This window comes from Lithobates pipiens, unplaced genomic scaffold, assembly GCF_037356315.1.
Source record: "Lithobates pipiens isolate NorthernLeopardFrog02 unplaced genomic scaffold, aLitPip1_a1.2 Scaffold_1, whole genome shotgun sequence".
Classification (NCBI taxonomy): domain Eukaryota; kingdom Metazoa; phylum Chordata; class Amphibia; order Anura; family Ranidae; genus Lithobates; species Lithobates pipiens.
The window spans coordinates 214,489,452-214,502,640 of record NW_027507685.1 but is presented as its reverse complement, the minus strand read 5'-3'; the positions used below and the strand labels follow the sequence as shown (position 1 = coordinate 214,502,640).

The following is a 13,189-nucleotide window of genomic DNA, read 5'->3' as shown; positions in this document are numbered from 1 at the left end:
CGCTCTCCATCCAAGCTTCTAATAACATTGGACCATTTAGGTGTTTGCTCATAGATCACAAATTTTGCACTTTCTCAGCTATTGTCAAGTGGGAAGAGTGCTCATTACATCGCTGACCAATGGGAAGAATGCTCTTTAAATTGGATGGTCAGTGGGAAGAATGCTCCAGTTACATTGGTGTTCAATGGGAACAATGCTCCTACCATTGGTGGTTGGTGGGAAGAATGCCCCACAGATCAATGGCTAATAGAAAGAATGTTCTGTAAATTGGTGGTCAGGGTGAAGAATGCTCAGCTAACAGTGGTGGTCAGACTGCCACCTTTACAAACAGAAAAAAAGTTCACTAGTGCCATGCTGCTGGCTCTGTCAAGTGGCACCTGTCCTCCCACTGCAGGCACTGGGAGGACAGGTGGGAGGTCAATCAGCTACAGCACAAGGAACCCCCAGCAACCTCAACAGGAACCCTGGTTAAGAATGGCTGGTGTACTCTTTTTAGCCCCGGAAGATTTACAACCTTCATGACCAGGCCATTTTTTGCAACTAAAAATTGTGCGCACATGCGACACTGTACGCAAATAAAATTGATGTCCTTTTCCCCACAAATAGAGCTTTCTTTTGGTGGTATTTGATCACCTCTGCAGTTTTTATTTTTTGCACTATAAACAAAAAAAGGACAGAAATTAAAACAAACACACATCCAATAAAAAAAAAAAAAAAATTAAAAATCCAATTTCTTCATTAATTTAGGGCAATGTGTATTCTGCTACATATGTTTGTGGAAAAAAAATCCCAATCAGTGTATATTGATTAGTTTGTGCAAAAGTTATAGTTTCTATAAACTATGGTATAGATTTATGTTTGTTTATTGTTTTTTTTTTTACTAGTAATGGAGGCGATCAGCGATTTTTATCAGGACTGCGACACTGCGGCAGACAAATCTGACACTAAGTGACACTTTTTGGGGCCAGTGATCAAAAAATGCACTGCCACTGTACTAATGACACTGGCAGGGAAGGGGTTAACATCAGGGGCAGTCAAAGGGTTAAATCTGTTTCCTGGGAGTGCTTTCTAACTGTGTGTGGGGGGGGGGGGGGGGTGCTTTGACTGGGGAAGACAGAGATCTGTGTTCCTGCTTACATAGAAACACCACCATTCCGCCTCTCTTGGGAGCGATCTTGTGGTGCCGGCGAACTCGCTGATTGATTTTGTGATTTTGCCGAGGAGGGCCACCTTGTCGCAGTATATATATTTAATACCAAAAGCTTGTTATTTTTAGTAGATATTTGTCAAAACTCATTCATGCTTTCTTTTTACTGTGTGTGTCCTGTTGGAGAGACTTGCCCCCACTTCCTGTCTCAAAGAGCCAACAGAAAGTAAAAGGCAATCTCTTTAAAGTATCCCTTTTTTGGCCTCTAGCACTGGAATGACCTGGATCTCCCCATTATTATCTATTAACCTCCCCATCTCTATGCATTAGATATAAACAAAAACAGATACTGTATATTTACAGTCCACTCTTGCTGACAACACTGTTTCTCCAAAGATGCAGTAAAGGGAGTGTTGTCACCCTAGGACAGGAAGTGTGTTATAGGCAAGGACACCAGGTAAAAACAAAGGAGGAAAAAACTAAACTAATGCTGGCTTTTCATCTAAAAATAGGTAAGTTGCAATATATTAAATTTTTTTTGTGTGTTTAGACATGCTTTAAAGTGGAACTTCCTCTGTCAAATCCTCTGTCCTTGTTGTTTTAACTTTGGATAGTAAAACATGTTTTTTTTTCTGCCAGTAAATACCTTTTACAGCCCACTTCTTGTTTAGTCATTAGCCTAGGCCAGTGGTCTCCAAACTTGCCTTTATCAGGCCTTTGAGGAATTCTTCCTGCCACTGACACCAACAATGGGGCATAATTCCTGCCACTGACACCAATGCTGGGGCATTATTAGCCACACTGACACTATTTCTCCCTATAATACCAAAGATCAGGCATTGTTTACAGGGTCAAGAACGCAGTCTAGTTGGGTGCATTAAGGGTTTACGCTCTCTCTGAACCAGTCCAGTGGGAGTGTCACTCTTGCTGTGCATTCTGGGAGAGGGTACTTAAGGTGCTGACGTCACGTGCTTCGGGGTTCTGGTCCAGGAGTGCTTTCTGGTTTTTGGTCCTGGTCCTCCTAACCAGCCCCCAGGACTCTCATGGCCTGGGGTGCGGATCCACCCAACTACAAGTCTTGGGGCTGGCTAGAAACTGAAAGAATGATTCAGAGAAACTGAAAGAAGGATTCAGAGGTGGTCCGGTGCCGTCTCAGTTTGTGGAGAGGCCCAGCAACTGTGAAGGTATCCAGTGGAGGACTCTTCGGGAGAAGGCCACGCAAAGGTTGGCTTCTCAGCAAGAGCCTGGACAAGTTGAAAGACCCCAAGTGAATTTAGTCTCGTGTGGTATCGCCGGACCAGCTGCAAGACACTGGTACCATATGAGGGTTCTCTGAGTTGTCTACACCTTTCAATTTTAACCAATTGTTCTACAACAAGTCTGTGGCAGAGACTTGGTTTGATTTAAGCACCCTCTTGGCTGCTAGGCCTGGTGAGAGAAGGACTATCCGATAAGGGTGAGGATCCAGTTGTGAATGGCTATTCTCTAGATTTCCTGATGTGAGAGACTTTTTCCTATTTGACTTAGCACTAAGAGTACCTGGACTTTCCTACCTAAACTCTCTAACCCTAAGTTGAGAGACTGTGTTTATTAACTATTTTTGCAAATAAATATCCCTGTAAGTGGATCTGGCGTCAGTCTCTGCAGTTCTTGGGCCATCTACCTCGGGAAACCCCTAGACGCACACAAGGTCAAGAAGGTAACGGTAAGCCCAACTGAATCAGCTACTACTTTGGGGGTCAGTGCTACATAAAATAATATGCAAAGTGGTTGGAGGGAAGCTTCAGAATGGTAAAGATGGTTTTTATTACAAATTATGTGTGCAGACTGCAGTTCATCTTTAAGCAACAAGTCATTCCCATCTATCCCTGCCCTGGAGTAGCTTACAATTTCATGTTCCTATCACACAGATGTATACACACACACACACTCTAGTTCCGGGGGAGGCAACCTCGGCCCTCCAGCTGTTTTGAAACGACAAGTCCCATGAGACATTGCAAGACCCTGACAATCACAGTCATGACTCCAAGAGACAGAGGCATGATGGGATTTGTAGTTTCACCACAGCTGGAGGGCTGAGGTTGCCTGCCTCTGAATTAGACAAAAGAAAAGAGAGAGCGCACATCTGCTCTAGTGTAATACTGTTTATAAAGAGCAGTGAATTAAATCTTCACATTTTGCAGAAAGTAAAATAGGCAGTATTTATAGCCAACACTCCTGGGTCACCACTGTAGGATCTGGAAGGAAAAATCTAGATTTCCGAGGATCTTGCTGACAGCTTGAGATCTGAGCTGCAGACAGACTGCCGTGCCCAATCCACTGCGCATGCACCCAGTCCAGGTGGCGCCATTTACCATGAGAATAAACTGCAACACAGAGGAGAAAAGAGGGGATGTCCACTCAAGATACCCACTGCATTATATAAATTCATATATAATGCAGTGGGAGTGGGCGTAACTTGATAAAGGAGGGCATGCCCCCGAAACACGTCATCATTGCAACCTTGACGTGTATTCCTCCTTGCAGTTTATCCTCATGGTGTGCGGTGTTGGCTGGACAGGGCGAACACAGTAGATCGGACACGCCAGAGCTGAGCCACAGCAGTTTCTCTGCAGCTGAGATCTCAAGCTGTCAGCAAGCTCCTCAGAGATCCAGATTTTTCCATCCAGATCCTACAGTGGTAACCCAGGAGAGTTGGCTGAAAATACTGACATGCCTATTTTACTTTCTGTAAAATGTGAGTGTATTGACTGAATATTTTATTTACTGCTCTTAAAGCGGTTCTTCACCCTAAAGGGGAAATTCCGCTAATCTGATCCCTCCCCCCCTCCGGTGCCACAATCAGCACCTTTCAGGGGGGAGGGGGGTGCAGTTACCTGGATAATCCAGGTATCTGCACCCACTTCCGGCCAGACCGCCGCAGACCCCCGCAGACGCCCCGTCCCCCCGTTGTGTTCTGGGAAACACACAGTTCCCAGAGACACAGCGGGGGACCATAAGAGACGCGCAGCGCGACTCGCGCATGCGCAGTAGGGAACCGGGCAGTGAAGCTGTAATGCTTCACTTCCCAATTCCCTGACAGAGGATGGCGGCGGGGGCAGCAGCGAGACGAGCGATCGCTCGTCATCTGCCGCCGACATCGCTGGACCCTGGGACAGGTAAGTGTGATTTTATTAAAAGTCAGCAGCTGCAATATTAGTAGCTGCTGGCTTTTAATATTTTTATTTTAGGTGCAGAACAAAAAACAGTATTACACTAGGGCGGATGTTCTCTCTCTCTTTTGTCTCATTCAGTGGAATAGCTGCTGGTATTCCAAAACAAAATATTATGTGTATACTTACAGATGGATCCCCAAAGGTAAACCACTATGGCTTCTTTTAGAGGAGTAGGAAGAGAATCTTGGGTCAGTGATAGAAAATTACCACTACCATTTATAGAGTAGCCAAACAAAATAGACTCATTAGCTTGCAATTCCAGCATACTGGTGTAAGCCTGGCTTCGCAAACTTCTACTAGGATTCCCAAAAGCTCACATTCAATAACTTTCTGAAAGTCAGTACTTGCAAATCCATTTCAAAGTCCCCCTACCTGTGACTATGCTAATGCCTGGTTCATTCTGGACAAAGTATTCCTAATCGGTGGCAGGAGGTTGTGTACCTACGCCAAGAAGCTTTGATTTTCCATGAAACTTCATCTGTTGCAAGGTAAGCCATAAGTGTGCTATAGAACCTTATGCTTCTTCCTAGCTAAATGCAGTTACAGTTAATTACATTACAATGCTATAGCTTTACTTTAAAAGAGAGGTATGGGGAAAACATTTTTTTCAGAGTCATACTTACATAGGTGGATGCAGCATCGCCCCCCCCCCCCGCCGGCTCTAAGACCGAGTGATTAAACAACACCAATCACTCAGTTCTCACAGCTCCGTGAGCAGAGAGCTGCTGACTGTCAGTCAATGGCTCTCTGCTCTGCCCCTCCCTGCACACACTGGAGCACTGGGCTGCACACTAGAGCACTGGGCTGCGGAGGGGGTGGGAGCGTCCGGCTCAGCCTCTCAGTGGCTCACTGAGAGGCTGAGCCGGGTGCCGGTGAAGGCATGTGGGCAGATCCCGACCATATGGTCCCGTTCTTTCCTGAGCCTGGACTTTCTCTGTGCCGCCAGCCGACTTCAGCCTGCTGTCTGCTGAGAATGGGTCACAGGAGTACAGCCAAACAAGCTTTGGCTGTACTTCCTTTAATCCAGTTCTACTGTTAGACAATATCATACAATGTATAGCCAGGGGACCTAGACAACTAAAAGATTGAGGCCGTCCAGCGGTCATATAGTATAAGAGTAGGTCTATTGAAACCGACTCACAACCATATTCACCTTTAGAGACCAGATCTTTCAAGAACTCCACCAAAAATCCAACTTAAGACCCACTGCCTTAGCCCCTGTACACACGGTCGGAGATTCTGCCAACCAAATCCGTCGGATTTTGTCCGATGGATTGTGTCTGAAACTATTGCATACACACGGTCGGACTAAGTTGTCGAAAAGTCCGATCTTTCAGAACGTGATGACGTAATTTCGTTACGATGGGACTACATTCAGGCTAGTAGCCAATAGCTTTGATGTAGGAATTTGATCTGAGCATGCGTGGCACTTGGTCCGATCAAAATTCGCTACACATGATCGGAGTATGTCCGATCAAACCAGTTGGTCTGGAAATATTTCCAACATGTTGGAAAATTGGGTCCGACGGAGATTCGGACGGAATCAGTCGGATGCATACCACACACAGTCGGATTATCTGACGACACGGTCCGATAAGACGCATTCCGACGGATTCTCCGACCGTGTGTACAAGGCTTTAGACATGACAAAGTCAAATGCTTTGTCATGTCAAACCGATCCATGTTTTTCTATCATTATAAAAAATATGCGGAATCCAACCGTAAGGCTCTGTTCACACCTAGGTGTTTTTCTGCTCTAAGCCCCAGCTCTAAAAACGCTCTAACAAGACAAATCCCATTAATTTCAATAGCCCCCTTTCACATCTGAGCATTCTGTCACCTAAAGCAAAACGTACAAAAAAGTACAGGAGCTTCTTTTTTGGCAGATTACAGGCGTCTTTCATTCTTTTACATTGGTGACTTATTTGTTTAATATATTTTTATTGAGAAATAGGAGACAATCTAAACATTGAACTGTATAGCATTGGAACACGTTCCATGATGCAACAAATACATTGGTGACCTTTTGACCTCTACAAAATCTTGGCAAAAATCACGTGACTTTCTGCCTGAAAACAATACGCTCAGGTGTGAATGGAGCCTAAAGCCTCGTACCCACAATCGGATTGTTGAGCAAAAAAAAACGTGGAATTTTGTCCTAAGGGCGTGACCCAAACTTGTCTTGCATACACATGGCCACAACAATTACGAACGTAGTGCCGTACTAGACATACTACTTGGTTTTTCAACTCTTTAGCGCCACCCTTTGGGCTCCTTCTGCTATATTTGTGTTAGTAGAAGTTTGGCGAGTGTTGATTTGCGCTTTTCTTTTCACATTTTTCATTTATCGCTTTTCAGTTCGTGCTTTGCAGTTCGTCAACCAGCCATGTTGCGGAATCAGAGTCGATAACGTGTTATTTATTATTGGTGTTGGCGTTTTGGCTTTGACATTATTTTTTTGGTTGAATGATGATTTGATTAGGTATATTTTCTATATTTTTGGATGCATAAAATGCACTTTTTGGTTAAGTTCTGTTGGCAGATAGCATGTCTAATTTATTTGTTTTCTTTTTTTAATGCACAATAAAAATAAAATGTGGAGAAAAATACTTGGCTATGTGTTTGACTTCAAATGACAGTTTGTATTTTTTTAAATGTAACTGCCTACTCCCAATGTAAAATTGACAAGGGACACCAACATAGTTGTATCTTTGATCTTAGAAACTACAGGATAATAGTGTTGTGGTAACTTGCCCAAATAAAAAAAAAAAAAAAAAAGCATAATAATATTATTCTTGATATCACTAGAAAAAAAAAATAGGATTTTTTGTACTCACCGTAAAATTATTTTCTCTGTAAATCACTGACCAACACAGCTCCTCTCATTGGGTTGGCCCATTACTAGGAGACTACTAGGCATTAGTTGTAATACATTACTCAGAACTCTTCAGTTCCGTCCAGGGGGGCAGTCCCTTGGGCAACAACCCTCCAGCCCGCCACACAGTCATCAGTATGTCAACAAGCAGTATAACGTAAAGAGGAAAAGGAGGGGCGGGTGCTGTGTCAGTCGGTGAATTACAGAGAAAAGGATTTTACGGTGAGTACAAAAAATCCTATTTTCTCTTATATTCACCGACCGACACAGCTCCTCTCTTAGCCATTGGGACATCCCCAAGCAGTGCCAAACGAGGGGTGGAAAAACAGCATAAAAACTTCATCCACCATGACAAATGGGAACTAGTGAAACTTTACCCACAAAAAAAAAACAACAGTGCGTGGAGAGATCCACAACAAAACCAGGGTACCCTCAACAGGAGTGACTACCCACAACTGCACCAAAACTGCGGAATGTAATGCAACAGCACATTAACTTAACTGTACTGCGTTTTTATCGAAAAAACAGGAAAAAATAAAATATATTGCATATTCCATTGCAACTATATGGCCGCCTGCAAAACTTTGCGGCCAAAACAGGCATCAGCCGATGCACTGACGTCTACCTTGTAGAACTTGGTAAACGGGTGGACAGACGACCAGGTCGCCGCTTTACACGCCTGAGCAACAGATGCTTGGTGTCGGAAAAGGCCCAAGACATTCCGATTGCCCTTGTGGAGAGGGCCGTGACCGGAAAGGGGGGCACCTGCTCCTTCAAGGTGTAGGTTTGTACTACAATCTGTCTGATCCACCTGGAGATGGTGGCCGACGAGACCGCCATGCCTTTCTTGGGACCAGCCACCGAAACAAACAGTGAGTCTGACTTCGGAAAGGGAGCAGTGACAGACAAATACACCTTTAGAGCCTGAACCACATCCAGAGCGTGAAGGGCCACTTCCTTAGGGTGCTTCGGCTTAGGACACAGAGATGGTAATACAATGTCCTCATTGATATGAAAAGCCGAGACCACAGTTGGTAGAAAAGACGGTTGCGGACGCAACACCACCTTATCCTCGTGGATAACCACATAAGTTGACTTGCAGGACAAAGCCGCCAGTTCCGAAACCATCCTGGCCGATGTGATGGCCACTAGAAAGACCACTTTCTGGGAAAGAGTCAACAGGAGAATCTCCCTGATATTTTCAAACGGCGGTTTTTGAAGCGCCAATAACACCAGCTTCAAATCTCACGGGGGCAACGGTGGATGCACCGGAGGGACTACATTTCGCACCCCCTGAACAAAGGTACTCAACAATGAGTAGCCGCCAGGGGTCGCTGAAAAAAAAAAGACAGCCAAGGCTAATATTTGCCCCTTAATGGTGCTTAATGCCAATTTCTGGTCTACTCTTTGCTGAAGAAACAGCAGGATCCTGGATATAGAAAAGGAGCGCGGATGCCATCCTTTCTCCTCACACATGGAGATGTAAGCCTTCCAGGTACGATGAAATATCTTCCGAGAAGAAGATTTCTGCGCCCTCAACATAGTTGAGATCACCAAGTCCAACAGACTCCGGTACCTCAACACCTGGCTCTCAATAGCCATGGCATTAAAGCCATCGATGGTAAAGCAGGATGGAGAATCGGATCTTAAGACAGAAGGTCCTCTCGTAACAGCAGTCGCCATGGGGCGTCCGCCACCAGGCGCACTAGGTCTGTGTACCAAGGACGCTAAGGCCAATCAGTATTACTGGGATACCCTCGACTTCCACTCTGCGAAATAGACGTGGTAACAGTTTCAGTGGAGGAAAGGCGTAGATCAGCTGGAACTGATCCCATGGAGCCACCAGCGCATCTGACGTGTCTGCCCACGGATATCTTGTCCTGGACACGAATCTCGGCACATTCCGATTGAGACGGGAGGCCAGAAGATCCACATCTAGTGTGCCCCACCTCAGGCACAGTAGCCTGAATACTTCCGGATGCAACGCCCATTCTCCTGGGTCCAGCATCTGGTGACTCAGATAGTCCGCCTGCCAGTCCTCCACTCCCGGGATGTAAATGGCCAACAGGGCCGGTACGTGTCGCTCTGCCCACGAAATATGTGAGCGACCTCCCGTGCGGCGGTTGAGCTTCTTGTTCCCCCTTGGTGATTGACGTATGCCACAGCCGTGGCATTGTGTGACTGGATCCTGATCGGATGCCCCTGTAGTCTCATCGACCATGTGGAGAGGCACAGCCTGATCGCTCTTAGTTCAAGCATATTGATCGGCAACTTGGATTCTTCCGGCGACCAGAGGCGCTGAGCTGACTGAACCCCCATCACTCCACCCCAGCCGGATAGGCTGGTGTCTGTTGTGATTACTGTCCACTTCAGAGGTAGGAACAACTTCCCGGACTGAATCCCCGGGGACCTCAGCCATCAGATCAGTGAATCTCTGACTGACTGGCTCACCTGGATCTGTCGATCCAGGGACAACTGAAATTTGTCCCATTTTGACAAAATCTCCTTCTGCAGGACTCTGGTGTGGAACTGGGCATATGGTACTGCCTCGAAGGAGGCTACCATGAGTCCCAGGACTCGCATGCAGAAGCGGAGCGATGATCACTTGCAGTTCCTCAGCAGTTTTACCGCGGATCTGAGAGTCTGCAGTTTGTCTGAAGTTTGAAAAACTCTCGCTTCCCTGGAGTCCAGCAGCAAGCCCAAGTACTCCAGACGCTGGGTCGGTACAATCACTGACTTTAGGTTCAACAGCCACCCAAATTCTTGCAGGGTCTGCATGGTGATCACCACATCCTCCTCTAATTCTGAGGCGGAAGATGCCCTCAGGAGGAGATCATCTAGGTATCCCACGATCACGATCTCACGTTGCCGCAGCAACGCCAAAACTGGAGGCAATACCTTGGTAAAGACTCGGGGGGCTGATGCAAGACCAAAAGGGAGAGCCACAAACTGGTAGTGAGCATCCCCGACTGCAAAGCGCAGAAATTGTTGAAGCCGAAGGCATATGGGTATGTACAGGTGCGTATCCTGGATGTCTAAGGATGCCAGGGAGTCCCCTTGATGGAGTGCAGCGACTACTGAGCGAACTGATTCCATTCTGAACCTCTGCACTTTCACAAAGTGATTGAGGGCTTTTAGGTCCAAGATTGGACGTACCCCTTCCTCCTTGGGAACTACAAACAGATTTGAGTAGAATCCCTGGAAATGTTACGATTCCGGAACCGGTACAACCACCCCGTCTCAGCAGGTCCCTTACTGCCCCCAAGAGGGCCTCCTGGCGAGCCGGGGATACGGGTATGCTGGAGGGGAAGAATCTCTTTGGCAGCCCAGAGAGAAACTTGTAGCCGAAGGAAATCAGATTACAACCCACCGGGCTGAAAACTCCCGAAGGCGACTCCCCACCCGAGACATGGGTGGGGGCAAACCTTCATGCGGTAGCAATTTTGTTTGCAGGCTTGCGGTTCCAGGGATGTTTTTGTCCTTCTGTGGTCGTCCTGACGTGCTGGGGACATTTAGCCAAAGCTCCAGGCAGACGAAAAAGCTGTTTGTGAGCGGAAAAAGAGGGCCCTTGCCTATGGCGTGGCTCCTTAGCCTTCCTGGCCTGTGGAGTAGAGTACTCTTACCACCAGTGGCATTTTAAATAATGTCATCCAAAGAGGCTCCAAAGAGCCGGTCGCCAAGGAAGGGTAGATCCATCAGGGCTTTTTTGGATGCTTGGTCAGCAGACCAGCATTTTAACCAAATCAGGCACCTCAGCACCACTGCTGACACTGAAGCCCTGGTTAACAGAGGAAGAGTATCCAGGGCCGCGTCACAAACGTACTTAAGGCCTTGCACTAGTTGGTCTGCTAGTTCCACGCAGACAGGAGAAGCCTGTTGCTCTCCCAATTTGCGGTGCAACAGTTTTGCCCACTCAGTTAGTGTCTGCGACATGGATTCTGCGGATGCCAGTGCTGACCCCACAACTGTAAACAAGGAACGAGCCACTGCCCCGGCCTTCCTGTCCGTGGGATCCTTAAATGCAGGAGTCCCCTCTACCGGGATCGTGGTTACTTTATTTAACATGGATACTGGGGGGTCCACGACTGGAGGAGCCAGCCATTTCTTGAGAAGGCTTTCTTCAAAAGGGTGATGCACTGCCATGGATTTGGGGACCGAAAAGGTCCGTTGCGGGCAACCCCATTCCCTGTAAATGAACTTGTCAAAATAAATCAGATATGGGAACACCTTAGGTGAATGTGCTGGCTTGCGGGACCCAAAAGGGACCGCTGCATCAGAAGAGGGATCTGCTGGCTCCTGAATCTTCAGGGTATCACGCACAGCTGTGATAAGTGCTCCAACAAGCGCTGTGTCGCGCACAGACCCGGACGGGGACTCATCCTCACTGTCCAAATGGTCCTGGTAAGTGTCCTCTGACAAGACAGAGCAGGGGTCCCCAGCCTCAGTAGGACCCAAGTCTGCGTCAGAGCTCTCCCCAGAGGATGGAGGGGGGGAGGCAGGGGCCACTTTTTTGCACCCTTTTTTGCCGCCTCCATCTTGGCAACAAACTAATTGAGGACCACCGTCAGGGTGTCCATGGGCACTGTGCAGTCCAGGTGACCTGGTTGCAATTGCCTGGATTTCAGGGGAAGAAACACCAGTTTCTGAAGCCATGCTGACCCTACCCTGTTTGCCACCCGAAGGGGACTTAGGGCAGTGACAGTCCCACCCTCCTTACTGCCACTGGCTGAGGGGCTCTTTCCCACCGGACTCACTACCCTGAGGAGTTCTGCGCTATTCAGCAGGTAGTGCCTGTAGTCCCTGTTGGCTCCCAGGTGCAGAGGAAACAGTGCTGTGTCGGTGTAAGCATCTGCAAATGGCGCTAAAACCGCTCTGAAGTGTGCTCAGGCTTCAAGAAAATGGCTGCCCAGTGTCCAGCACAAGGACATAAAACAAAGGGAAAATGGCTGTGAGAGCACAGGAGCACATGCTGCCGCTAGAGAACATTAAAAAAAAGTGTTCAGGCTTCAAGAAAATGGCCACCGGTGTCCTGTATAGGAAATCACCAGGAAAATGGCCGCTGAAGCCCAAGAGAGCATGCTGCCCTTGCCCACACCTAAAATGGCTGCCGAAAGCAGCTCCATGAGGCACAGGGAGAAAACAATGGCAGTGAGCACAGCGCTGCGCAGTACACCAGCATGGCCCCACAGACACCTTCCAGGGGCATGAAGACAGGACCCAGGACACAGCTAGCCTGCGTAACCCCTTCCGAGGTGAGAACCCCCCCAGAGAGCCCCTGCATAGACACACACACACACCGCTCAGCAGCCACATGCAGCATCCCCCACAGGGAGGGGGGAGGGAAGATAAGGACAGGGGGAGAAGAAAGGGAGGTGAGGGACCCCCGAATCGACCTCCCAGGGAATGCCCAGCTGCTCAGCCCCGCCGAGGCAGGGAGAGCAGTACTTGCCAGTCCTGAAGAGCTGGGAGACATTCCATCACAGGCCCACTCACTGATTAGTATAGGGTGGCTGCTGGCCCACCATACTATGTATGCGCCGGAGCATAAAAGCTCACCGACCACCTCTGGAGCTGAGGTTTCGTCGTGGCCTGCCTATCGCGTAGCTGCAGCCTGCACACGCTCGATGGCTGGACTGGGGAGACTACAAGGATAAGAGTATCCAGCCTGTCACCCAGCCGGCTGTTGATAGTAGAGTACAGGATCAATCATCTTGCGCAAAAAGTCACGTTTCTGCAGAAAAAAGCATGGATCGATGGGCCCGCAGGGTTCCTAGGTCCTTCTCTGAGTTCTGAGTGTTGTATTACAACTAATGCCTAGTATTCTCCTAGTAATGGGCATAACAACCCAATGGCTAAGAAAGGACCCGTGTTGGTTGGTGAATTACAGAGAAAAATTGTTTGCAATAATGCCATCAGTATCATCAGCAAAGCAGCTTCATTATTATCCCATTA

General features: G+C 47.7%; 1 long non-coding RNA gene across 1 annotated transcript in view; it reads right to left on the bottom strand.

The window, feature by feature from the left end:
- The window catches only part of LOC143983039 (uncharacterized), a 292,655-nt gene that overhangs the window by 260,918 nt on the left and 18,548 nt on the right, over positions 1-13,189 (bottom strand). The window lies entirely within an intron of this gene.